We start from the raw sequence: 26,131 nt of genomic DNA, 5'->3' as shown, positions 1-26,131 counted from the left end.
TGCAATTTCTGTGTTTCATCGGCAATAAGGTCAGAGGGATACAGTAAAGCTGAAGTGAAGCATCGGAATCTATAACTAGTGTCACAGGAATGGTTCAAAACATAGACAGTAGGAAGAGTCAGTCTTCTTGTACTTAAGTCGGCATTGTGCCTCTTGTATTTAATTCCGATGCAATTTCTGTGTTTCATCGTCAATAAGAAGGTCCAAGGGTTACAGTAAACCTGGAGTGAAGCATCGGAATCCATAACTAGTGTCACAGGAATGGTTCAAACATAGACAGTAAGAAGAGTCAGTCTTCATGTACTTAAGTCGACATTGTGCCTTTTCGATTTAATTCCGATGCAATTTCTGTGTTTCATCGTCAATAAGAATGTACAAGGTATACAGTAAACCTGAAGTAAAGCATCGGAATCTATAACTAGTGTCACAGCAATGGTTCAAACTATAATCACTAAGATGAGTCAGTCTTCTTTTACTTAAGTCGGCATTGTGCCTTTTCTATTTAATTCAGATGCAATTTCTGTGTTTCATCGTCAATAAGAAGGTCCAAGGTATACAGTAAACCTGGAGTGAAGCATCGGAATCCATAACTAGTGTCACAGGAATGGATCACAGCATAGACAGTAAGGAGAGTCAGTCTTCTTGTACTTGAGTCGGCATTGTGAGTTTTCTATTTAATTCCGATGCAATTACTGTGTTTCATCGTCAATAAGAAGGTCCAAGGGTTACAGTAAACCTGGAGTGAAGCATCGGAATCTATAACAAGTGTCACAGGAATGGTTCAAACATAGACAGTCAGAAGAGTCAGTCTTCTTGTACTTAAGTCGACATTGTGCCTTTTCTATTTAATTCCGATGCAGTTTCTGTGTTTCATCGTCAATAAGAATGTCCAAGGTATACAGTAAACGTGAAGTAAAGCATCGGAATCTTTAACTAGTGTCACAGCAATGGTTCAAACTATAATCACTAAGAAGAGTCAGCCTTCTTGTACTTAAGTCGGCATTGTGCCTTTTCTATTTAATTCCGATGCAATTTCTGTGTTTCATCGTCAATAAGAAGGTCCAAGGTATACAGTAAACCTGGAGTGAAGCATCGGAATCTATAACTAGTGTCACAGGAATGGTTCAAAACATAGACAGTAAGAAGAGTCAGTCTTCTTGTACTTGAGTCGGCATTGTGAGTTTTCTATTTAATTCCGATGCAATTTCGGTGTTTCATCGTCAATAAGAAGGTCAGAGGGATACAGTAAACCTGAAGTGAAGCATCGGAATCTATAACTAGTGTCACAGGAATGATTTAAACATAGTCAGTGAGAAGAGTCAGTCTTCTTGTACTTAAGTCGGCATTGTGCCTTTTCTATTTAATTCCAATGCAATTTCTGTGTTTCATCGTCAATAAGAAGGTCCAAGGGTTACAGTAAACCTGGAGTGAAGCATCGGAATCTATAACTAGTGTCACAGTAATGGTTCAAAACATAGACAGTAAGAAGAGTCAGTCTTCTTGTACTTAAGTCGGCATTGTGCCTTTTGTATTTAATTCCGATGCAATTTCTGTGTTTCATCGGCAATAAGGTCAGAGGGATACAGTAAACCTGAAGTGAAGCATCGGAATCTATAACTAGTGTCACAGGAATGGTTCAAAACATAGACAGTAGGAAGAGTCAGTCTTCTTGTACTTAAGTCGGCATTGTGCCATTTGTATTTAATTCCAATGCAGTTTCTGTGTTTCATTGTCAATAGGAAGGTCAGAGGGATACAGTAAACCTGAGGTCAAGCATCGGAATCCAAAACTAGTGTCACAGGAATGGTTCGAAACATAGACAGTAGGAAGAGTCAGTCTTCTTGTACTTAAGTCGGCATTGTGCCTTTTGTATTTAATTCCGTTGCAATTTCTGTGTTTCATCGTCAATAAGAATGTCCAAGGTATACAGTAAACCTGAAGTAAAGCATCGGAATCCATAACTAGTGTCACAGCAATGGTTCAAACTATAATCACTAAGACGAGTCAGTCTTCCTGAAGTTAAGTCGGCATTGTGCCTTTTCTATTTAATTCCGATGCAATTTCTGTGTTTCATCGTCAATAAGAAGGTCCAAGGGATACAGTAAACCTGGAGTGAAGCATCGGAATCTATAACAAGTGTCACAGGAATGGTTCAAAACATAGACATTAAGAAGAGTCAGTCTTCTTGTTTTCAAGTCGGCATTGTGAGTTTTCTATTTAATTCCGATGCAATTTCTGTGTTTCATCGTCAATAAGAAGGTCAGAGGGGTACAGTAAACCTGAAGTGAAGCATCGGAATCTATAACTAGTGTCACAGGAATGGTTCAAAGCATAGACAGTAAGGAGAGTCAGTCTTCTTGTACTTGAGTCGGCATTGTGAGTTTTCTATTTAATTCCGATGCAATTACTGTGTTTCATCGTCAATAAGAAGGTCAGAGGGGTACAGTAAACCTGAAGTGAAGCATCGGAATCTATAACTAGTGTCACAGGAATGGTTCAAAGCATAGACAGTAAGAAGAGTCAGTCTTCTTGTACTAAAGTTGGCATTTTGCCTTTTGTATTTAATTCCAATGCTATTTCTGTGTGTCACCGTCAATAACAAGGTCCAAGGGATACAGTAAACCTGAAGTGAAGCATCGGAATCTATAACTATTGTCACCGGAATGGTTCAAACTATTATCAGTAAGAAGAGTCAGTCCTCTTGTACTTAAGTCGGCATTGTGCCATTTCTATTTCATTCCGATGCAGTTTCTGTGTTTCATCGTCAATAAGAAGGTCCAAGGGATACAGTAAACCTGGAGTGAAGCATCGGAATCTATAACTAGTGTCACAGGAATGGTTCAAAACACAGACATTAGAAAGAGTCAGTCTTCTTGTACTTAAGTCGGCATTGTGCCTTTTGTATTTAATTCCGATGCAATTTCTGTGTTTAATCGGCAATAAGGTCAGAGGGATACAGTAAAGCTGAAGTGAAGCATCGGAATCTATAACTAGTGTCACAGGAATGGTTCAAAACATAGACAGTAGGAAGAGTCAGTCTTCTTGTACTTAAGTCGGCATTGTGCCTCTTGTATTTAATTCCGATGCAATTTCTGTGTTTCATCGTCAATAAGAAGGTCCAAGGGTTACAGTAAACCTGGAGTGAAGCATCGGAATCCATAACTAGTGTCACAGGAATGGTTCAAACATAGACAGTAAGAAGAGTCAGTCTTCATGTACTTAAGTCGACATTGTGCCTTTTCGATTTAATTCCGATGCAATTTCTGTGTTTCATCGTCAATAAGAATGTACAAGGTATACAGTAAACCTGAAGTAAAGCATCGGAATCTATAACTAGTGTCACAGCAATGGTTCAAACTATAATCACTAAGATGAGTCAGTCTTCTTTTACTTATGTCGGCATTGTGCCTTTTCTATTTAATTCAGATGCAATTTCTGTGTTTCATCGTCAATAAGAAGGTCCAAGGTATACAGTAAACCTGGAGTGAAGCATCGGAATCTATAACTAGTGTCACAGGAATGGTTCAAAGCATAGACAGTAAGGAGAGTCAGTCTTCTTGTACTTGAGTCGGCATTGTGAGTTTTCTATTTCATTCCGATGCAATTACTGTGTTTCATCGTCAATAAGAAGGTCCAAGGGTTACAGTAAACCTGGAGTGAAGCATCGGAATCTATAACAAGTGTCACAGGAATGGTTCAAGACATAGACAGTAAGAAGAGTCAGTCTTCTTGTACTTGAGTCGGCATTGTGAGTTTTCTATTTAATTCCGATGCAATTTCGGTGTTTCATCGTCAATAAGAAGGTCAGAGGGATACAGTAAACCTGAAGTGAAGCATCGGAATCTATAACTAGTGTCACAGGAATGGTTTAAACATAGTCAGTGAGAAGAGTCAGTCTTCTTGTACTTAAGTCGGCATTGTGCCTTTTCTATTTAATTCCAATGCAATTTCTGTGTTTCATCGTCAATAAGAAGGTCCAAGGGTTAAAGTAAACCTGGAGTGAAGCATCGGAATCTATAACTAGTGTCACAGTAATGGTTCAAAACATAGACAGTAAGAAGAGTCAGTGTTCTTGTACTTAAGTCGACATTGTGCCTTTTCTATATAATTCCGATGCAATTTCTGTGTTTCATCGTCAATAAGAATGTCCAAGGTATACAGATAAACCTGAAGTAAAGCATCGGAATCCATAACTAGTGTCACAGCTATGGCTCAAACTATAATCACTAAGAAGAGTCAGTCTTCTTATACTTAAGTCGGCATTGTGCCTTTTCTATTTAATTCCGATGCAATTTCTGTGTTTCATCGGCAATAGGGTCAGAGGGATACAGTGAACCTGAAGTGAAGCATCGGAATCTATAACTAGAGTCACAATAGTGTTTCAAATCATAGTCTGTAAGAAGAGTCAGTTTTCTTATCCTTAAGTCGGCATTGAGCCTTTTGTATTTAATTCGGTTGCAATTTCTGTTTTTCATCGTCAATAAGAATGTCCAAGGTATACAATAAACCTGAAGTAAAGCATCGGAATCCATAACTAGTGTCACAGCAATGGTTCAAACTAAAATCACTAAGAAGAGTCAGTCTTCCTGAACTTAAGTCGGCATTGTGCCTTTTCTATTCAATTCCGATGCAATTTCTGTGTTTCATCGTCAATAACAAGGTCCAAGGGAAACAGTAAACCTGGAGTGAAGCATCGAAAACTATAACTAGTGTCACAGGAATGGTTCAAAACATAGACAGTAAGATGAGTCAGTCTTCTTGTTTTTAAGTCGGCATTGTGAGTTTTCTATTTAATTCCGATGCAATTTCTGTGTTTCGTCGTCAATAAGAAGGTCAGAGGGGTACAGTAAACATGAAGTGAAGCATCGGAATCTATAACTAGTGTCACAGGAATGGTTCAAAACATAGACAGTAAGAAGAGTCAGTCTTTGTGTACTAAAGTTTGCATTTTGCCTTTTGTATTTAATTCCAATGCTATTTCTGTGTGTCACCGTCAATAACAATTTCCAAGGGATACAGTAAACCTGAAGTGAAGCATCGGAATCTATAACTATTGTCACCGGAATGGTTCAAACTATTATCAGTAAGAAGAGTGAGTCCTCTTGTACCTAAGTCGTCATTGTGCCATTTCTATTACATTCCGATGCAGTTTCTGTGTTTTATCGTCAATAAGAAGGTCCAAGGGATACAGTAAACCTGGAGTGAGGCATCGGAATCTATAACTATTGTCACAGGAATGGTTCAAATCATAGACAGTAGAAAGAGTCAGTCTTCTTGTACTTAAGTCGGCATTGTGCCTTTTGTATTTAATTTCGATGCAATTTCTGTGTTTCATCGTCAATAAGAAGGTCCAAGGAATACAGTAAACCTGAAGTGAAGCATCGGAATCTATAACTAGTGTCACTGGAATGGTTCAAAATATAGACATTAAGAAGAGTCAGTCTTCTTGTACTTAAGTCAGCATTGTGCATTTTGTGTTTAATTCCGATGCAATTCCTGTGATTCATCGTCAATAAGAAGGTCCAAGGGATACAGTGAACCTGAAGTGAAGCATCGGAATCTATAACTAGAGTCACAGCAATGTTTCAAAACATAGTCAGTAAGAAGAGTCAGTGTTCTTGTCCTTAAGTCGGCATTGTGCCTTTTGTATTTAATTCCGATGCAATTTCGGTGTTTCATCGGCAATAAGGTCAGAGGAATACAGTAAAGCTGAAGTGAAGCATCGGAATCTATAACTAGGGTCACAGGAATGGTTCAAAACATAGACAGTAGGAAGAATCAGTCTTCTTGTACTTAAGTCGGCATTGCGACTTTTGTATTTAATTCCGATGGAATTTCTGTGTTTCATTGTCAATAAGAAGGTCAGAGGGATACAGTAAACCTGAGGTGAAGCATCGGAATCCAAAACTAGTGTCACAGGAATGTTTCAAAGCATAGACAGTAGGAAGAGTCAGTCTTCTTGTACTTAAGACGGCATTGTGCCTTTTGTATTTAATTCCGATACAATTTCTGTGTTTCATCGTCAATAAGAAGGTACAAGGTATACAGTATACCTGAAGTGAAGCATCGGAATCTATAACTAGTGTGACAGGAATGGTTCAAACACAGTCAGTAAGAAGAGTCAGTCTTCTTGTACTTAAGTCGGCATTGTGCCTTTTCTATTTAATTCCGATGCAATTTCTGTGTTTCATCGTCAATAAGAAGGTCCAAGGGTTACAGTAAACCTGGAGTGAAGCATCGGAATCTATAACTAGTGTCACAGGAATGGTTCAAACATAGAGAGTCAGAAGAGTCAGTCTTCTTGTACTTAAGACGACATTGTGCCTTTTCTATTTAATTCCGATGCAATTTCTGTGTTTCATCGTCAATAAGAATGTCCAAGGTATACAGTAACCGTGTAGTAAAGCATCGGAATCTATAACTAGTGTCACAGCAATGGTTCAAACTATAATCACTAAGAAGAGTCAGTCTTCTTGTACTTAAGTCGCCATTGTGCCTTTTCTATTTAATTCCGATGCAATTTCTGTGTTTCATCGTCAATAAGAAGGTCCAAGGTATACAGTAAACCTGGAGTGAAGCATCGGAATCTATAACTAGTGTCACAGGAATGGTTCAAAACATAGACAGTAAGAAGAGTCAGTCTTCTTGTACTTGAGTCGGCATTGTGAGTTTTCTATTTAAATCCGATGCAATTTCAGTGTTTCATCGTCAATAACAAGGTCAGAGGGATACATTAAACCTGAATTGAAGCATCGGAATCTATAACTAGTGTCACCGGAATGGTTCAAAGCATAGACAGTAAGAAGAGTCAGTCTTCTTGTACTTAAGTCGACATTGTGCCTTTTCTATTTAATTCCGATGTAATTTCTGTGTTTCATCGTCAATAAGAATGTCCAAGGAATACAGTAAACCTGAAGTAAAGCATCGGAATCCATAACTAGTGTCTCAGCAATGGTTCAAACTATAATCACTAAGGAGAGTCAGTCTTCTTGTACTTAAGTCGGCATTGTGCCTTTTGTATTTAATTCCGATGCAATTTCTGTGTTTCATTGTCAATAAGAAGGTCAGAGGGATACAGTAAACCTGAAGTGAAGCATCGGAATCTATAACTAGTGTCACAGGAATGGTTCAAAACATAGACAGCAGGAAGAGTCAGTTTTCTTGTACTTAAGTCGGCATTGTGCCATTTGTATTTAAGTCCGATGCAATTTCTGTGTTTCATTGTCAATAAGAAGGTCAGAGGGATACAGTAAACCTGAAGTGAAGCATCGGAATCCAAATCTAGTGTCACAGGAATGATTCAAAACATAGACAGTAGGCAGAGACAGTCTTCTTGTACTTAAGCCGGCATTGTGCCTTTTGTATTTAATTCCAATGCAATTTCTGTGTTTCATCGTCAATAAGAAGGTCCAAGGGTTACAGTAAACCTGGAGTGAAGCATCGGAATCTATAACTAGTGTCACAGGAATGGTTCAAACATAGACAGTAAGAAGAGTCAGTCTTCTTGTACTTAAGTCGACATTGTGCCTTTTCTATTTAATTCCGATGCAATTTCTGTGTTTCAACGTCAATAAGAATGTCCAAGGTATACAGTAAACCTGAAGTAAAGCATCGGAATCTGTAACTAGTGTCACAGCAATGGTTCAAACTATAATCACTAAGATGAGTCAGTCTTCTTTTACTTAAGTCGGCATTGTGCATTTTCTGTTTAATTCCAATGCAATTTCTGTGTTTCATCGTCAATAAGAAGGTCCAAGGTATACAGTAAACCTGGAGTGAAGCATCGGAATCTATAACTAGTGTCACAGGAATGGTTCAAAACATAGACAGTAAGGAGAGTCAGTCTTCTTGTACTTGAGTCGGCATTGTGAGTTTTCTATTTAATTCCTATGCAATTTCGGTGTTTCATCCTCAATAAGAAGGTCAGAGGGATACAGTAAACCTGAAGTGAAACATCGGAATCTATAACTAGTGTCACAGGAATGGTTGAAACATAGTCAGTAAGAAGAGTCAGTCTTCTTGTACTTAAGTCGGCATTGTGCCTTTTCTATTTAATTCCGAAGCAATTTCTGTGTTTCATCGTCAATTAGAAGGTCCAAGGGTTACAGTAAACCTGGAGTGAAGCATCGGAATCTATAACTAGTGTCACAGGAATGGTTCAAACATAGACAGTAAGAAGAGTCAGTCTTCTTGTACTTAAGTCGACATTGTGCCTTTTGTATTTAATTCCGATGCAATTTCTGTGTTTCATCGTCAATAAGAATGTCCAAGGTATACAGTAAACGTGTAGTAAAGCATCGGAATCTATAACTAGTGTCACAGCAATGGTTCAAACACAGTCAGTAAGAAGAGTCAGTCTTCTTGTACTTAAGTCGGCATTGTGCCTTTTCTATTTAATCCCGATGCAATTTCTGTGTTTCATCGGCAATAAGGTCAGAGGGATACAGTAAACCTGAAGTGAAGCATCGGAATCTATAACTAGAGTCACAGGAGTGTTTCAAATCATAGTCAGTAAGAAGAGTCAGTCTTATTGTCCTTATGTCGGCATTGTGCCTTTTGTATTTAATTCCGATGCAATTTCTGTGTTTCATCGGCAATAAGGTCAGAGGGATACAGTAAACCTGAAGTGAAGCATCGGAATCTATAACTAGTGTCACAGGAATGGTTCAAAACATAGACAGCAGGAAGAGTCAGTTTTCTTGTACTTAAGTCGGCATTGTGCCATTTGTATTTAAGTCCGATGCAATTTCTGTGTTTCATTGTCAATAAGAAGGTCAGAGGGATACAGTAAACCTGAAGTGAAGCATCGGAATCCAAATCTAGTGTCACAGGAATGATTCAAAACATAGACAGTAGGCAGAGACAGTCTTCTTGTACTTAAGCCGGCATTGTGCCTTTTGTATTTAATTCCAATGCAATTTCTGTGTTTCATCGTCAATAAGAAGGTCCAAGGGTTACAGTAAACCTGGAGTGAAGCATCGGAATCTATAACTAGTGTCACAGGAATGGTTCAAACATAGACAGTAAGAAGAGTCAGTCTTCTTGTACTTAAGTCGACATTGTGCCTTTTCTATTTAATTCCGATGCAATTTCTGTGTTTCAACGTCAATAAGAATGTCCAAGGTATACAGTAAACCTGAAGTAAAGCATCGGAATCTGTAACTAGTGTCACAGCAATGGTTCAAACTATAATCACTAAGATGAGTCAGTCTTCTTTTACTTAAGTCGGCATTGTGCCTTTTCTATTTAATTCCAATGCAATTTCTGTGTTTCATCGTCAATAAGAAGGTCCAAGGTATACAGTAAACCTGGAGTGAAGCATCGGAATCTATAACTAGTGTCACAGGAATGGTTCAAAACATAGACAGTAAGGAGAGTCAGTCTTCTTGTACTTGAGTCGGCATTGTGAGTTTTCTATTTAATTCCTATGCAATTTCGGTGTTTCATCCTCAATAAGAAGGTCAGAGGGATACAGTAAACCTGAAGTGAAACATCGGAATCTATAACTAGTGTCACAGGAATGGTTGAAACATAGTCAGTAAGAAGAGTCAGTCTTCTTGTACTTAAGTCGGCATTGTGCCTTTTCTATTTAATTCCGATGCAATTTCTGTGTTTCATCGTCAATAAGAATGTACAAGGTATACAGTAAACCTGAAGTAAAGCATCGGAATCTATAACTAGTGTCACAGCAATGGTTCAAACTATAATCACTAAGATGAGTCAGTCTTCTTTTACTTATGTCGGCATTGTGCCTTTTCTATTTAATTCAGATGCAATTTCTGTGTTTCATCGTCAATAAGAAGGTCCAAGGTATACAGTAAACCTGGAGTGAAGCATCGGAATCTATAACTAGTTTCACAGGAATGGTTCAAAGCAAAGACAGTAAGGAGAGTCAGTCTTCTTGTACTTGAGTCGGCATTGTGAGTTTTCTATTTAATTCCGATGCAATTACTGTGTTTCATCGTCAATAAGAAGGTCCAAGGGTTACAGTAAACCTGGAGTGAAGCATCGGAATCTATAACAAGTGTCACAGGAATGGTTCAAGACATAGACAGTAAGAAGAGTCAGTCTTCTTGTACTTGAGTCGGCATTGTGAGTTTTCTATTTAATTCCGATGCAATTTCGGTGTTTCATCGTCAATAAGAAGGTCAGAGGGATACAGTAAACCTGAAGTGAAGCATCGGAATCTATAACTAGTGTCACAGGAATGGTTTAGACATAGTCAGTGAGAAGAGTCAGTCTTCTTGTACTTAAGTCGGCATTGTGCCTTTTCTATTTAATTCCAATGCAATTTCTGTGTTTCATCGTCAATAAGAAGGTCCAAGGGTTAAAGTAAACCTGGAGTGAAGCATCGGAATCTATAACTAGTGTCACAGTAATGGTTCAAAACATAGACAGTAAGAAGAGTCAGTGTTCTTGTACTTAAGTCGACATTGTGCCTTTTCTATATAATTCCGATGCAATTTCTGTGTTTCATCGTCAATAAGAATGTCCAAGGTATACAGATAAACCTGAAGTAAAGCATCGGAATCCATAACTAGTGTCACAGCTATGGCTCAAACTATAATCACTAAGAAGAATCAGTCTTCTAATACTTAAGTCGGCATTGTGCCTTTTCTATTTAATTCCGATGCAATTTCTGTGTTTCATCGGCAATAGGGTCAGAGGGATACAGTGAACCTGAAGTGAAGCATCGGAATCTATAACTAGAGTCACAATAGTGTTTCAAATCATAGTCTGTAAGAAGAGTCAGTCTTCTTGTCCTTAAGTCGGCATTGAGCCTTTTGTATTTAATTCGGTTGCAATTTCTGTGTTTCATCGTCAATAAGAATGTCCAAGGTATACAATAAACCTGAAGTAAAGCATCGGAATCCATAACTAGTGTCACAGCAATGGTTCAAACTATAATCACTAAGAAGAGTCAGTCTTCCTGAACTTAAGTCGGCATTGTGCCTTTTCTATTCAATTCCGATGCAATTTCTGTGTTTCATCGTCAATAACAAGGTCCAAGGGAAACAGTAAACCTGGAGTGAAGCATCGAAAACTATAACTAGTGTCACAGGAATGGTTCAAAACATAGACAGTAAGATGAGTCAGTCTTCTTGTTTTTAAGTCGGCATTGTGAGTTTTCTATTTAATTCCGATGCAATTTCTGTGTTTCATCGTCAATAAGAAGGTCAGAGGGGTACAGTAAACATGAAGTGAAGCATCGGAATCTATAACTAGTGTCACAGGAATGGTTCAAAACATAGACAGTAAGAAGAGTCAGTCTTTGTGTACTAAAGTTTGCTTTTTGCCTTTTGTATTTAATTCCAATGCTATTTCTGTGTGTCACCGTCAATAACAATTTCCAAGGGATACAGTAAACCTGAAGTGAAGCATCGGAATCTATAACTATTGTCACCGGAATGGTTCAAACTATTATCAGTAAGAAGAGTCAGTCCTCTTGTACTTAAGTCGTCATTGTGCCATTTCTATTTCATTCCGATGCAGTTTCTGTGTTTTATCGTCAATAAGAAGGTCCAAGGGATACAGTAAACCTGGAGTGAGGCATCGGAATCTATAACTATTGTCACAGGAATGGTTCAAATCATAGACAGTAGAAAGAGTCAGTCTTCTTGTACTTAAGTCGGCATTGTGCCTTTTGTATTTAATTTCGATGCCATTTCTGTGTTTCATCGTCAATAAGAAGGTCCAAGGAATACAGTAAACCTGAAGTGAAGCATCGGAATCTATAACTAGTGTCACTGGAATGGTTCAAAATATAGACATTAAGAAGAGTCAGTCTTCTTGTACTTAAGTGAGCATTGTGCATTTTGTGTTTAATTCCGATGCAATTCCTGTGATTCATCGTCAATAAGAAGGTCCAAGGGATACAGTGAACCTGAAGTGAAGCATCGGAATCTATAACTAGAGTCACAGCAATGTTTCAAAACATAGTCAGTAAGAAGAGTCAGTGTTCTTGTCCTTAAGCCGGCATTGTGCCTTTTGTATTTAATTCCGATGCAATTTCGGTGTTTCATCGGCAATAAGGTCAGAGGAATACAGTAAAGCTGAAGTGAAGCATCGGAATCTATAACTAGGGTCACAGGAATGGTTCAAAACATAGACAGTAGGAAGAATCAGTCTCCTTGTACTTAAGTCGGCATTGCGAATTTTGTATTTAATTCCGATGGAATTTCTGTGTTTCATTGTCAATAAGGAGGTCAGAGGGATACAGTAAACCTGAGGTGAAGCATCGGAATCCAAAACTAGTGTCACAGGAATGTTTCAAAGCATAGACAGTAGGAAGAGTCAGTCTTCTTGTACTTAAGACGGCATTGTGCCTTTTGTATTTAATTCCGATACAATTTCTGTGTTTCATCGTCAATAAGAAGGTACAAGGTATACAGTATACCTGAAGTGAAGCATCGGAATCTATAACTAGTGTGACAGGAATGGTTCAAACACAGTCAGTAAGAAGAGTCAGTCTTCTTGTACTTAAGTCGGCATTGTGCCTTTTCTATTTAATTCCGATGCAATTTCTGTGTTTCATCGTCAATAAGAAGGTCCAAGGGTTACAGTAAACCTGGAGTGAAGCATCGGAATCTTTAACTAGTGTCACAGGAATGGTTCAAACATAGAGAGTCAGAAGAGTCAGTCTTCTTGTACTTAAGACGACATTGTGCCTTTTCTATTTAATTCCGATGCAATTTCTGTGTTTCATCGTCAATAAGAATGTCCAAGGTATACAGTAAACGTGTAGTAAAGCATCGGAATCTATAACTAGTGTCACAGCAATGGTTCAAACTATAATCACTAAGAAGAGTCAGTCTTCTTGTACTTAAGTCGCCATTGTGCCTTTTCTATTTAATTCCGATGCAATTTCTGTGTTTCATCGTCAATAAGAAGGTCCAAGGTATACAGTAAACCTGGAGTGAAGCATCGGAATCTATAACTAGTGTCACAGGAATGGTTCAAAGCATAGACAGTAAGGAGAGTCAGTCTTCTTGTACTTGAGTCGGCATTGTGAGTTTTCTATTTAATTCCGATGCAATTACTGTGTTTCATCGTCAATAAGAAGGTCCAAGGGTTACAGTAAACCTGGAGTGAAGCATCGGAATCTATAACAAGTGTCACAGGAATGGTTCAAGACATAGACAGTAAGAAGAGTCAGTCTTCTTGTACTTGAGTCGGCATTGTGAGTTTTCTATTTAATTCCGATGCAATTTCGGTGTTTCATCGTCAATAAGAAGGTCAGAGGGATACAGTAAACCTGAAGTGAAGCATCGGAATCTATAACTAGTGTCACAGGAATGGTTTAGACATAGTCAGTGAGAAGAGTCAGTCTTCTTGTACTTAAGTCGGCATTGTGCCTTTTCTATTTAATTCCAATGCAATTTCTGTGTTTCATCGTCAATAAGAAGGTCCAAGGGTTAAAGTAAACCTGGAGTGAAGCATCGGAATCTATAACTAGTGTCACAGTAATGGTTCAAAACATAGACAGTAAGAAGAGTCAAAGTTCTTGTACTTAAGTCGACATTGTGCCTTTTCTATATAATTCCGATGCAATTTCTGTGTTTCATCGTCAATAAGAATGTCCAAGGTATACAGATAAACCTGAAGTAAAGCATCGGAATCCATAACTAGTGTCACAGCTATGGCTCAAACTATAATCACTAAGAAGAGTCAGTCTTCTTATACTTAAGTCGGCATTGTGCCTTTTCTATTTAATTCCGATGCAATTTCTGTGTTTCATCGGCAATAGGGTCAGAGGGATACAGTGAACCTGAAGTGAAGCATCGGAATCTATAACTAGAGTCACAATAGTGTTTCAAATCATAGTCTGTAAGAAGAGTCAGTCTTCTTGTCCTTAAGTCGGCATTGAGCCTTTTGTATTTAATTCGGTTGCAATTTCTGTGTTTCATCGTCAATAAGAATTTCCAAGGTATACAATAAACCTGAAGTAAAGCATCGGAATCCATAACTAGTGTCACAGCAATGGTTCAAACTATAATCACTAAGAAGAGTCAGTCTTCCTGAACTTAAGTCGGCATTGTGCCTTTTCTATTCAATTCCGATGCAATTTCTGTGTTTCATCGTCAATAACAAGGTCCAAGGGAAACAGTAAACCTGGAGTGAAGCATCGAAAACTATAACTAGTGTCACAGGAATGGTTCAAAACATAGACAGTAAGATGAGTCAGTCTTCTTGTTTTTAAGTCGGCATTGTGAGTTTTCTATTTAATTCCGATGCAATTTCTGTGTTTCATCGTCAATAAGAAGGTCAGAGGGGTACAGTAAACATGAAGTGAAGCATCGGAATCTATAACTAGTGTCACAGGAATGGTTCAAAACATAGACAGTAAGAAGAGTCAGTCTTTGTGTACTAAAGTTTGCATTTTGCCTTTTGTATTTAATTCCAATGCTATTTCTGTGTGTCACCGTCAATAACAATTTCCAAGGGATACAGTAAACCTGAAGTGAAGCATCGGAATCTATAACTATTGTCACCGGAATGGTTCAAACTATTATCAGTAAGAAGAGTCAGTCCTCTTGTACTTAAGTCGTCATTGTGCCATTTCTATTTCATTCCGATGCAGTTTCTGTGTTTTATCGTCAATAAGAAGGTCCAAGGGATACAGTAAACCTGGAGTGAGGCATCGGAATCTATAACTATTGTCACAGGAATGGTTCAAATCATAGACAGTAGAAAGAGTCAGTCTTCTTGTACTTAAGTCGGCATTGTGCCCTTTGTATTTAATTTCGATGCAATTTCTGTGTTTCATCGTCAATAAGAAGGTCCAAGGAATACAGTAAACCTGAAGTGAAGCATCGGAATCTATAACTAGTGTCACTGGAATGGTTCAAAATATAGACATTAAGAAGAGTCAGTCTTCTTGTACTTAAGTCAGCATTGTGCATTTTGTGTTTAATTCCGATGCAATTTCTGTGATTCATCGTCAATAAGAAGGTCCAAGGGATACAGTGAACCTGAAGTGAAGCATCGGAATCTATAACTAGAGTCACAGCAATGTTTCAAAACATAGACAGTAAGAAGAGTCAGTGTTCTTGTCCTTAAGTCGGCATTGTGCCTTTTGTATTTAATTCCGATGCAATTTCGGTGTTTCATCGGCAATAAGGTCAGAGGAATACAGTAAAGCTGAAGTGAAGCATCGGAATCTATAACTAGGGTCACAGGAATGGTTCAAAACATAGACAGTAGGAAGAATCAGTCTTCTTGTACTTAAGTCGGCATTGCGAATTTTGTATTTAATTCCGATGGAATTTCTGTGTTTCATTGTCAATAAGAAGGTCAGAGGGATACAGTAAACCTGAGGTGAAGCATCGGAATCCAAAACTAGTGTCACAGGAATGTTTCAAAGCATAGACAGTAGGAAGAGTCAGTCTTCTTGTACTTAAGACGGCATTGTGCCTTTTGTATTTAATTCCGATACAATTTCTGTGTTTCATCGTCAATAAGAAGGTACAAGGTATACAGTATACCTGAAGTGAAGCATCGGAATCTATAACTAGTGTGACAGGAATGGTTCAAACACAGTCAGTAAGAAGAGTCAGTCTTCTTGTACTTAAGTCGGCATTGTGCCTTTTCTATTTAATTCCGATGCAATTTCTGTGTTTCATCGTCAATAAGAAGGTCCAAGGGTTACAGTAAACCTGGAGTGAAGCATCGGAATCTTTAACTAGTGTCACAGGAATGGTTCAAACATAGAGAGTCAGAAGAGTCAGTCTTCTTGTACTTAAGACGACATTGTGCCTTTTCTATTTAATTCCGATGCAATTTCTGTGTTTCATCGTCAATAAGAAGGTCCAAGGTATACAGTAAACCTGGAGTGAAGCTTCGGAATCTATAACTAGTGTCACAGGAATGGTTCAAAACATAGACAGTAAGAAGAGTCAGTCTTCTTGTACTTGAGTCGGCATTGTGAGTTTTCTATTTAAATCCGATGCAATTTCGGTGTTTCATCGTCAATAACAAGGTCAGAGGGATACATTAAACCTGAATTGAAGCATCGGAATCTATAACTAGTGTCACCGGAATGGTTCAAAGCATAGACAGTAAGAAGAGTCAGTCTTCTTGTACTTAAGTCGACATTGTGCCTTTTCTATTTAATTCCGTTGTAATTTCTGTGTTTCATCGTCAATAAGAATGTCCAAGGTATACAGTAAACCTGAAGTAAAGCATCGGAATCCATAACTAGTGTCTCAGCAATGGTTCAAACTATAATCACTAAGGAGAGTCAGTCTTCTTGTACTTAAGTCGGCATTGTGCCTTTTCTATTTAATCCCGATGCAATTTCTGTGTTTCATCGGCAATAAGGTCAGAGGGATACAGTAAACCTGAAGTGAAGCATCGGAATCTATAACTAGAGTCACAGGAGTGTTTCAAATCATAGTCAGTAAGAAGAGTCAGTCTTCTTGTCCTTAAGTCGGCATTGTGCCTTTTGTATTTAATTCCGATGCAATTTCTGTGTTTCATCGGCAATAAGGTCAGAGGGATACAGTAAACCTGAAGTGAAGCATCGGAATCTATAACTAGTGTCACAGGAATGGTTCAAAACATAGACAGCAGGAAGAGTCAGTTTTCTTGTACTTAAGTCGGCATTGTGCCATTTGTATTTAAGTCCGATGCAATTTCTGTGTTTCATTGTCAATAAGAAGGTCAGAGGGATACAGTAAACCTGAAGTGAAGCATCGGAATCCAAATCTAGTGTCACAGGAATGATTCAAAACATAGACAGTAAGAAGAGTCAGTCTTCTTGTACTCAAGTCGACATTGTGCCTTTTCTATTTAATTCCGATGCAATGTCTGTGTTTCAACGTCAATAAGAATGTCCAAGGTATACAGTAAACCTGAAGTAAAGCATCGGAATCTGTAACTAGTGTCACAGCAATGGTTCAAACTATAATCACTAAGATGAGTCAGTCTTCTTTTACTTAAGTCGGCATTGTGCCTTTTCTATTTAATTCCAATGCAATTTCTGTGTTTCATCGTCAATAAGAAGGTCCAAGGTATACAGTAAACCTGGAGTGAAGCATCGGAATCTATAACTAGTGTCACAGGAATGGTTCAAAACATAGACAGTAAGGAGAGTCAGTCTTCTTGTACTTGAGTCGGCATTGTGAGTTTTCTATTTAATTCCTATGCAATTTCGGTGTTTCATCCTCAATAAGATGGTCAGAGGGATACAGTAAACCTGAAGTGAAACATTGGAATCTATAACTAGTGTCACAGGAATGGTTGAAACATAGTCAGTAAGAAGAGTCAGTCTTCTTGTACTTAAGTCGGCATTGTGCCTTTTCTATTTAATTCCGATGCAATTTCTGTGTTTCATCGTCAATTAGAAGGTCCAAGGGTTACAGTAAACCTGGAGTGAAGCATCGGAATCTATAACTAGTGTCACAGGAATGGTTCAAACATAGACAGTAAGAAGAGTCAGTCTTCTTGTACTTAAGTCGACATTGTGCCTTTTGTATTTAATTCCGATGCAATTTCTGTGTTTCATCGTCAATAAGAATGTCCAAGGTATACTGTAAACGTGTAGTAAAGCATCGGAATCTATAACTAGTGTCACAGCAATGGTTCAAACACAGTCAGTAAGAAGAGTCAGTCTTCTTGTACTTAAGTCGGCATTGTGCCTTTTCTATTTAATTCCGATGCAATTTCTGTGTTTCATCGTCAATAAGAATGTCCAAGGTATACAGTAAACGTGTAGTAAAGCATCGGAATCTATAACTAGTGTCAGAGCAATGGTTCAAACTATAATCACTAAGAAGAGTCAGTCTTCTTGTACTTAAGTCGCCATTGTGCCTTTTCTATTTAATTCCGATGCAATTTCTGTGTTTCATCGTCAATAAGAAGGTCCAAGGTATACAGTAAACCTGGAGTGAAGCATCGGAATCTATAACTAGTGTCACAGGAATGGTTCAAAACATAGACAGTAAGAAGAGTCAGTCTTCTTGTACTTGAGTCGGCATTGTGAGTTTTCTATTTAAATCCGATGCAATTTCGGTGTTTCATCGTCAATAACAAGGTCAGAGGGATACATTAAACCTGAAGTGAAGCATCGGAATCTATAACTAGTGTCACAGGAATGGTTTAAACATAGTCAGTAAGAAGAGTCAGTCTTCTTGTACTTAAGTCGGCATTGTGCCTTTTCTATTTAATTCCAATGCAATTTCTGTGTTTCATCGTCAATAAGAAGGTCCAAGGGTTACAGTAAACCTGGAGTGCAGCATCGGAATCTATAACTAGTGTCACAGGAATGGTTCAAAGCATAGACAGTAAGAAGAGTCAGTCTTCTTGTACTTAAGTCGACATTGTGCCTTTTCTATTTAATTCCGATGTAATTTCTGTGTTTCATCGTCAATAAGAATGTCCAAGGTATACAGTAAACCTGAAGGAAAGCATCGGAATCCATAACTAGTGTCTCAGCAATGGTTCAAACTATAATCACTAAGGAGAGTCAGTCTTCTTGTACTTAAGTCGGCATTGTGCCTTTTCTATTTAATCCCGATGCAATTTCTGTGTTTCATCGGCAATAAGGTCAGAGGGATACCGTAAACCTGAAGTGAAGCATCGGAATCTATAACTAGAGTCACAGGAGTGTTTCAAATCATAGTCAGTAAGAAGAGTCAGTCTTCTTGTCCTTAAGTCGGCATTGTGCCTTTTGTATTTAATTCCGATGCAATTTCTGTGTTTCATCGGCAATAAGGTCAGAGGGATACAGTAAACCTGAAGTGAAGCATCGGAATCTATAACTAGTGTCACAGGAATGGTTCAAAACATAGACAGCAGGAAGAGTCAGTTTTCTTGTACTTAAGTCGGCATTGTGCAATTTGTATTTAAGTCCGATGCAATTTCTGTGTTTCATTGTCAATAAGAAGGTCAGAGGGATACAGTAAACCTGAAGTGAAGCATCGGAATCCAAATCTAGTGTCACAGGAATGATTCAAAACATAGACAGTAGGCAGAGACAGTCTTCTTGTACTTAAGCCGGCATTGTGCCTTTTGTATTTAATTCCAATGCAATTTCTGTGTTTCATCGTCAATAAGAAGGTCCAAGGGTTACAGTAAACCTGGAGTGAAGCATCGGAATCTATAACTAGTGTCACAGGAATGGTTCAAACATAGACAGTAAGAAGAGTCAATCTTCTTGTACTTAAGTCGACATTGTGCCTTTTCTATTTAATTCCGATGCAATTTCTGTGTTTCAACGTCAATAAGAATGTCCAAGGTATACAGTAAACCTGAAGTAAAGCATCGGAATCTGTAACTAGTGTCACAGCAATGGTTCAAACTATAATCACTAAGATGAGTCAGTCTTCTTTTACTTAAGTCGGCATTGTGCTTTTTCTATTTAATTCCAATGCAATTTCTGTGTTTCATCGTCAATAAGAATGTCCAAGGTATACAGTAAACCTGGAGTGAAGCATCGGAATCTATAACTAGTGTCACAGGAATGGTTCAAAACATAGACAGTAAGAAGAGTCAGTCTTCTTGTACTTGAGTCGGCATTGTGAGTTTTCTATTTAATTCCTATGCAATTTCGGTGTTTCATCCTCAATAAGAAGGTCAGAGGGATACAGTAAACCTGAAGTGAAACATCGGAATCTATAACTAGTGTCACAGGAATGGTTGAAACATAGTCAGTAAGAAGAGTCAGTCTTCTTGTACTTAAGTCGGCATTGTGCCTTTTCTATTTAATTCCGATGCAATTTCTGTGTTTCATCGTCAATTAGAAGGTCCAAGGGTTACAGTAAACCTGGAGTGAAGCATCGGAATCTATAACTAGTGTCACAGGAATGGTTCAAACATAGACAGTAAGAAGAGTCAGTCTTCTTGTACTTAAGTCGACATTGTGCCTTTTGTATTTAATTCCGATGCAATTTCTGTGTTTCATCGTCAATAAGAATGTCCAAGGTATACAGTAAACCTGAAGTAAAGCATCGGAATCTATAACTAGTGTCACAGCAATGGTTCAAACTATAATCACTAAGAAGAGTCAGTCTTCTTGTACTTAAGTCGGCATTGTGCCTTTTCTATTTAATTCCGATGCAATTTCTGTGTTTCATCGTCAATAAGAGTGTCCAAGGGATACAGTAAACCTGGAGTGAAGCATCGGAATCTATAACTAGTGTCACAGGAATGGTTCAAAACATAGACAGTAAGAAGAGTCAGTCTTCTTGTACTTAAGTCGGCATTGTGAGTTTTCTCTTTAATTCCGATGCAATTTCTGTGTTTAATCGTCAATAAGAAGGTCAGAGGGTTACAGTAAACCTGAAGTGAAGCATCGGAATCTATAACTAGTGTCACAGGAATGGTTCAAAACGTAGACAGTAAGAAGAGTCAGTCTTCTTGTCCTTAAGTCGGCATTGTGCCTTTTGTATTTAATTCCAATGCAATTTCTGTGTTTCATCGTCAACAAGAAGGTACAAGGGATACAGTAAACCTGGAGTGAAGCATCGGAATCTATAACTAGTGTCACAGTAATGGTTCAAAACATAGACAGTAAGGAGAGTCAGTCTTCTTGTACTTAAGTCGGCATTGTGTCTTTTGTATTTAATTTCGATGCAATTTCTGTGTTTCATCGTCAATAAGAAAGTCCAAGGAATACAGTAAACCTAAAGTGAAGCATCGGAATCTATAACTAGTGTCACTGGAATGGTTCAAAATATAGACAGTAAAAAGAGTCAGACTTCTTGTACTTAAGTCGGCATTGTGCAATTTGTGTTTAATTCCGATGCAATTCCTGCGATTCATCGTCAATAAGTAGATCCAAGGAATACAGTAAACCTGAAGTGAAGCTTCGGAATCTATAACTAGTGTCACAGGAATGGTTCAAAACATAGTCAGTAAGAAGAGTCAGTCATCTTGTACTTAAGTCGGCATTGTGTCTTTTCTTTTTAATTCCGATGCAATTTCTGTGTTTCATCGTCAATAAGAAGGTCCAAGGGTCACAGTAAACCTGGAGTGAAGCATCGGAATCTATTACTAGTGTCACAGGAATGGTTCAAAACATAGACAGTAGGAAGAGTCAGTCTTCTTGTACTTATGTCGGCATTGTGCCTTTTGTATTTAATTCCGATGCAATTTCTGTGTTTCATCGTCAGCAAGAAGGTCCAAAGGATACAATAAACCTGGAGTGAAGCTTCGGAATCTATAACTAGTGTCACAGTAATGGTTCAAAACATAGTCAGTAAGAAGAGTCAGTCAATTTGTACTTCAGTCGGCATTGTGCCATTTCTATTTAATTCCGATGCAATTTCTGTGTTTCATCGTCAATAAGAAGGTCCAAGGGTCACAGTAAACCTGGAGTGAAGCATCGGAAACTATAAATAGTGTCACACGAATGGTTCAAATCGTAGACAGTAAGAAGAGTCAGTGTTCTTGTACTTAAGTCGGCATTGTGCTTTTTCTATTTCATTCCGATGCAGTTTCTGTGTTTCATCGTCAATAAGAAGGTCCAAGGGATACAGTAAACCTGGAGTGAAGCATCGGAATCTATAACTAGTGTCACAGGAATGGTTCAAAAAATAGACAGTAAAAAGAGTCAGTCTTCTTGTACTTAAGTCAGCATTGTGCCTTTTGTATTTAATTCCGATGCAATTTCTGTGTTTCATCGTCAATAAGAAGGTCAGAGGGATGCAGTGACCCTGAAGTGAAGCATCGGAATATATAACTAGTGTCACAGGAATGGTTCAAAACATAGACAGTAGGAAGAGTCAGTCTTCTTGTACTTAAGTCGGCATTGTGCCTTTTGTATTTAATTCCGATGCAATTTCTGTGTTTCATCGTCAATAAGAAGGTCCAAGGGTACAGTAAACCTGGAGTGAAGCATCGGAATCTATAACTAGTGTCACAGGAAAGGTTCAAAACATAGACAGCAAGAAGAGTCAGTCATCTTGTACTTAAGTCGACATTGAGCCTTTTCTATTTAATTCCGATGCAATTTCTGTGTTTGATCTCAATAAGAATGTCCAAGGTATACAGTAAACCTGGAGTGAAGCATCGGAATCTATAACTAGTGTCACACGAATGGTTCAAATCATAGACAGTAAGAAGAGTCAGTCTTCTTGTACTTAAGTCGGCATTGTGCCTTTTCTATTTCATTCCGATGCAGTTTCTGTGTTTCATCGTCAATAAGAAGGTCCAAGGGTCACAGTAAACCTGGAGTGAAGCATCGGAATCTATAACTAGTGTCACAGGAATGGTTCAAAAAATAGACAGTGAGAAGAGTCAGTCTTCTTGTACTTAAGTCGGTATTGTGCCTTTTGTATTTAATTCCGATGCAATTTCTGTGATTCATCGTCAATAAGAAGGCAGAGGGATGCAGTAACCCTGAAGTGAAGCATCGGAATATATAACTAGTGTCACAGGAATGGTTGATACATAGACAGTAAGAAGAGTCAGTCTTCTTGTACTTAAGTCGGCATTGTGCCATTTGTTTTTAATTCCGATGCAATTTCTGTGTTTCAGCGTCAGCAAGAAGGTCCAAAGGATACAATAAACCTGGAGTGAAGCTTCGGAATCTATAACTAGTGTCACAGTAATGGTTCAAAACATAGTCAGTGAGAACAGTCAGTCTTCATGTCCTTAAGTCGGCATTGTGCCTATTGTATTTAATTCCGATGCAATTTCTGTGTTTCGTCGGCAATTAGGTCAGAGGGATACGGTAAACCTGAAGTGAAGCATCGGAATCTATAACTAGTGTCACAGGAATGGTTCAAACATAGTCAGTAAGAAGAGTCAGTCAATTTGTACTTAAGTCGGCATTGTGCCATTTCTATTTAATTCCGATGCAATTTCTGTGTTTCATCGTCAATAAGAAGGTCCAGTGGTCACAGTAAACCTGGAGTGAAGCATCGGTATCTATAACTATTGTCACAGGAATGGTTCAAAACATAGACAGTAGGAAGAGTAAGTCTTGTTGTACTTAAGTCGGCATTGTGCCTTTTGTATTTAATTCCGATGCAATTTCTGTGTTTCATCGTCAATAAGAAGGTCCAGGGGTTACAGCAAACCTGGAGTGAAGCATCGGAATCTATAACTAGTGTCACAGGAATGGTTCAAAACATAGACAGGAAGCAGAGTCAGTCTTCTTGTACTTAAGTCGACATTGAGCCTTTTCTATTTAATTCCGATGCAATTTCTGTGTTTCATCGTCAATAAGAATGTCCAAGGTATACAGTAAACCTGGAGTGAAGCATCGGAAACTATAAATAGTGTCACATGAATGGTTAAAATAGTAGACAGTAAGAAGAGTCAGTGTTCTTGTACTTAAGTCGGCATTGTGCTTTTTCTATTTCATTCCGATGCAGTTTCTGTGTTTCATCGTCAATAAGAAGGTCCAAGGGATACAGTAAACCTGGAGTGAAGCATCGGAATCTATAACTAGTGTCACAGGAATGGTTCAAAAAATAGACAGTAAGAAGAGTCAGTCTTCTTGTACTTAAGTCAGCATTGTGCCTTTTGTATTTAATTCCGATGCAATTTCTGTGTTTCATCGTCAATAAGAAGGTCAGAGGGATGCAGTGACCCTGAAGTGAAGCATCGGAATATATAACTAGTGTCACAGGAATGGTTGATACATAGACAGTAAGAAGAGTCAGTCGTCTTGTACATAAGTCGGCATTGTGCCTTTTGTTTTTAATTCCGATGCAATTTCTGTGTTTCATCGTCAACAAGAAGGTCCAAAGGATACAATAAACCTGGAGTGAAGCTTCGGATTCTATAACTAGTGTCACAGTAATGGTTCAAATCATAGACAGTAAGAAGAGTCAGTCTTCTTGTACTTCAGTCGGCATTGTGCCTTTTGTATTTAATTTCGATGCAATTTCTGTGTTTCATCGTCAATAAGAAGGTCCAAGGAATACAGCAAACCTGAAGTGAAGCATCAGAATCTGTAACTAGTGTCACAGGAATGGTTGAAACATAGACAGTAAGAAGAGTCAGTCTTCTTGTACTTAAGTCGGCATTGTGCTTTTGTATTTAATTCCGATGCAATTTCTGTGTTTCATCGTCAATAAGAAGGTCAGAAGGATACAGTAAACCTGAAGTGAAGCATCGGAAACTATAACTAGTGTCACAGGAATGGTTCAAAACATAGACAGTAAGAAGAGTCAGTCTTCTTGCCCTTAAGTCGGCATTGTGCCTTTTTTATTTAATTCCGATGCAATTTCTGTGTTATCGTCAACAAGAAGGTCCAAGGGATACAGTAATCCTGGAGTGAAGCATCGGAATCCATAACTAGTGTCACAGTAGTGGTTCAAAACATTGACAGTAAGAAGAGTCAGTCTTCTTGTACTTAAGTCGGCATTGTGCCTTTTGTATTTAATTCCGATGCAATTTCAGTGTTTCATCGTCAATAAGAAGGTCAGAAGGATACAGTAAACCTGAAGTGAAGCATCTGAATCTATAACTAGTGTCACAGGAATGGTTCAAAACATAGTCAGTAAGAAGAGTCAGTCTTCTTGCCCTTAAGTCGGCATTGTGCCTTTTTTATTTAATTCCGATGCAATTTCTGTGTTATCGTCAACAAGAAGGTCCAAGGGATACAGTGATCCTGGAGTGAAGCATCGGAATCTATAACTAGTGTCACAGTAGTGGTTCAAAACATTGACAGTAAGAAGAGTCAGTCTTCTTGCACTTAAGTCGGCATTGTGCCTTTTCTATTTAATTCCGATGCAATTTCTGTGTTTCATCGTCAATAAGAAGGTCCAAGGGTCACAGTAAACCTGGAGTGAAGCATCGGAAACTATAAATAGTGTCACACGAATGGTTCAAATCGTAGACAGTAAGAAGAGTCAGTGTTCTTGTACTTAAGTCGGCATTGTGCTTTTTCTATTTCATTCCGATGCAGTTTCTGTGTTTCATCGTCAATAAGAAGGTCCAAGGGATACAGTAAACCTGGAGTGAAGCATCGGAATCTATAACTAGTGTCACAGGAATGGTTCAAAAAATAGACAGTAAAAAGAGTCAGTCTTCTTGTACTTAAGTCAGCATTGTGCCTTTTGTATTTAATTCCGATGCAATTTCTGTGTTTCATCGTCAATAAGAAGGTCAGAGGGATGCAGTGACCCTGAAGTGAAGCATCGGAATATATAACTAGTGTCACAGGAATGGTTCAAAACATAGACAGTAGGAAGAGTCAGTCTTCTTGTACTTAAGTCGGCATTGTGCCTTTTGTATTTAATTCCGATGCAATTTCTGTGTTTCATCGTCAATAAGAAGGTCCAAGGGTACAGTAAACCTGGAGTGAAGCATCGGAATCTATAACTAGTGTCACAGGAAAGGTTCAAAACATAGACAGCAAGAAGAGTCAGTCATCTTGTACTTAAGTCGACATTGAGCCTTTTCTATTTAATTCCGATGCAATTTCTGTGTTTGATCTCAATAAGAATGTCCAAGGTATACAGTAAACCTGGAGTGAAGCATCGGAATCTATAACTAGTGTCACACGAATGGTTCAAATCATAGACAGTAAGAAGAGTCAGTCTTCTTGTACTTAAGTCGGCATTGTGCCTTTTCTATTTCATTCCGATGCAGTTTCTGTGTTTCATCGTCAATAAGAAGGTCCAAGGGTCACAGTAAACCTGGAGTGAAGCATCGGAATCTATAACTAGTGTCACAGGAATGGTTCAAAAAATAGACAGTGAGAAGAGTCAGTCTTCTTGTACTTAAGTCGGTATTGTGCCTTTTGTATTTAATTCCGATGCAATTTCTGTGATTCATCGTCAATAAGAAGGCAGAGGGATGCAGTAACCCTGAAGTGAAGCATCGGAATATATAACTAGTGTCACAGGAATGGTTGATACATAGACAGTAAGAAGAGTCAGTCTTCTTGTACTTAAGTCGGCATTGTGCCATTTGTTTTTAATTCCGATGCAATTTCTGTGTTTCAGCGTCAGCAAGAAGGTCCAAAGGATACAATAAACCTGGAGTGAAGCTTCGGAATCTATAACTAGTGTCACAGTAATGGTTCAAAACATAGTCAGTGAGAACAGTCAGTCTTCATGTCCTTAAGTCGGCATTGTGCCTATTGTATTTAATTCCGATGCAATTTCTGTGTTTCGTCGGCAATTAGGTCAGAGGGATACGGTAAACCTGAAGTGAAGCATCGGAATCTATA

Source organism: Schistocerca serialis, chromosome 9 (assembly GCF_023864345.2).
Source record: "Schistocerca serialis cubense isolate TAMUIC-IGC-003099 chromosome 9, iqSchSeri2.2, whole genome shotgun sequence".
Classification (NCBI taxonomy): domain Eukaryota; kingdom Metazoa; phylum Arthropoda; class Insecta; order Orthoptera; family Acrididae; genus Schistocerca; species Schistocerca serialis.
This window is presented reverse-complemented; position numbering follows the sequence as displayed.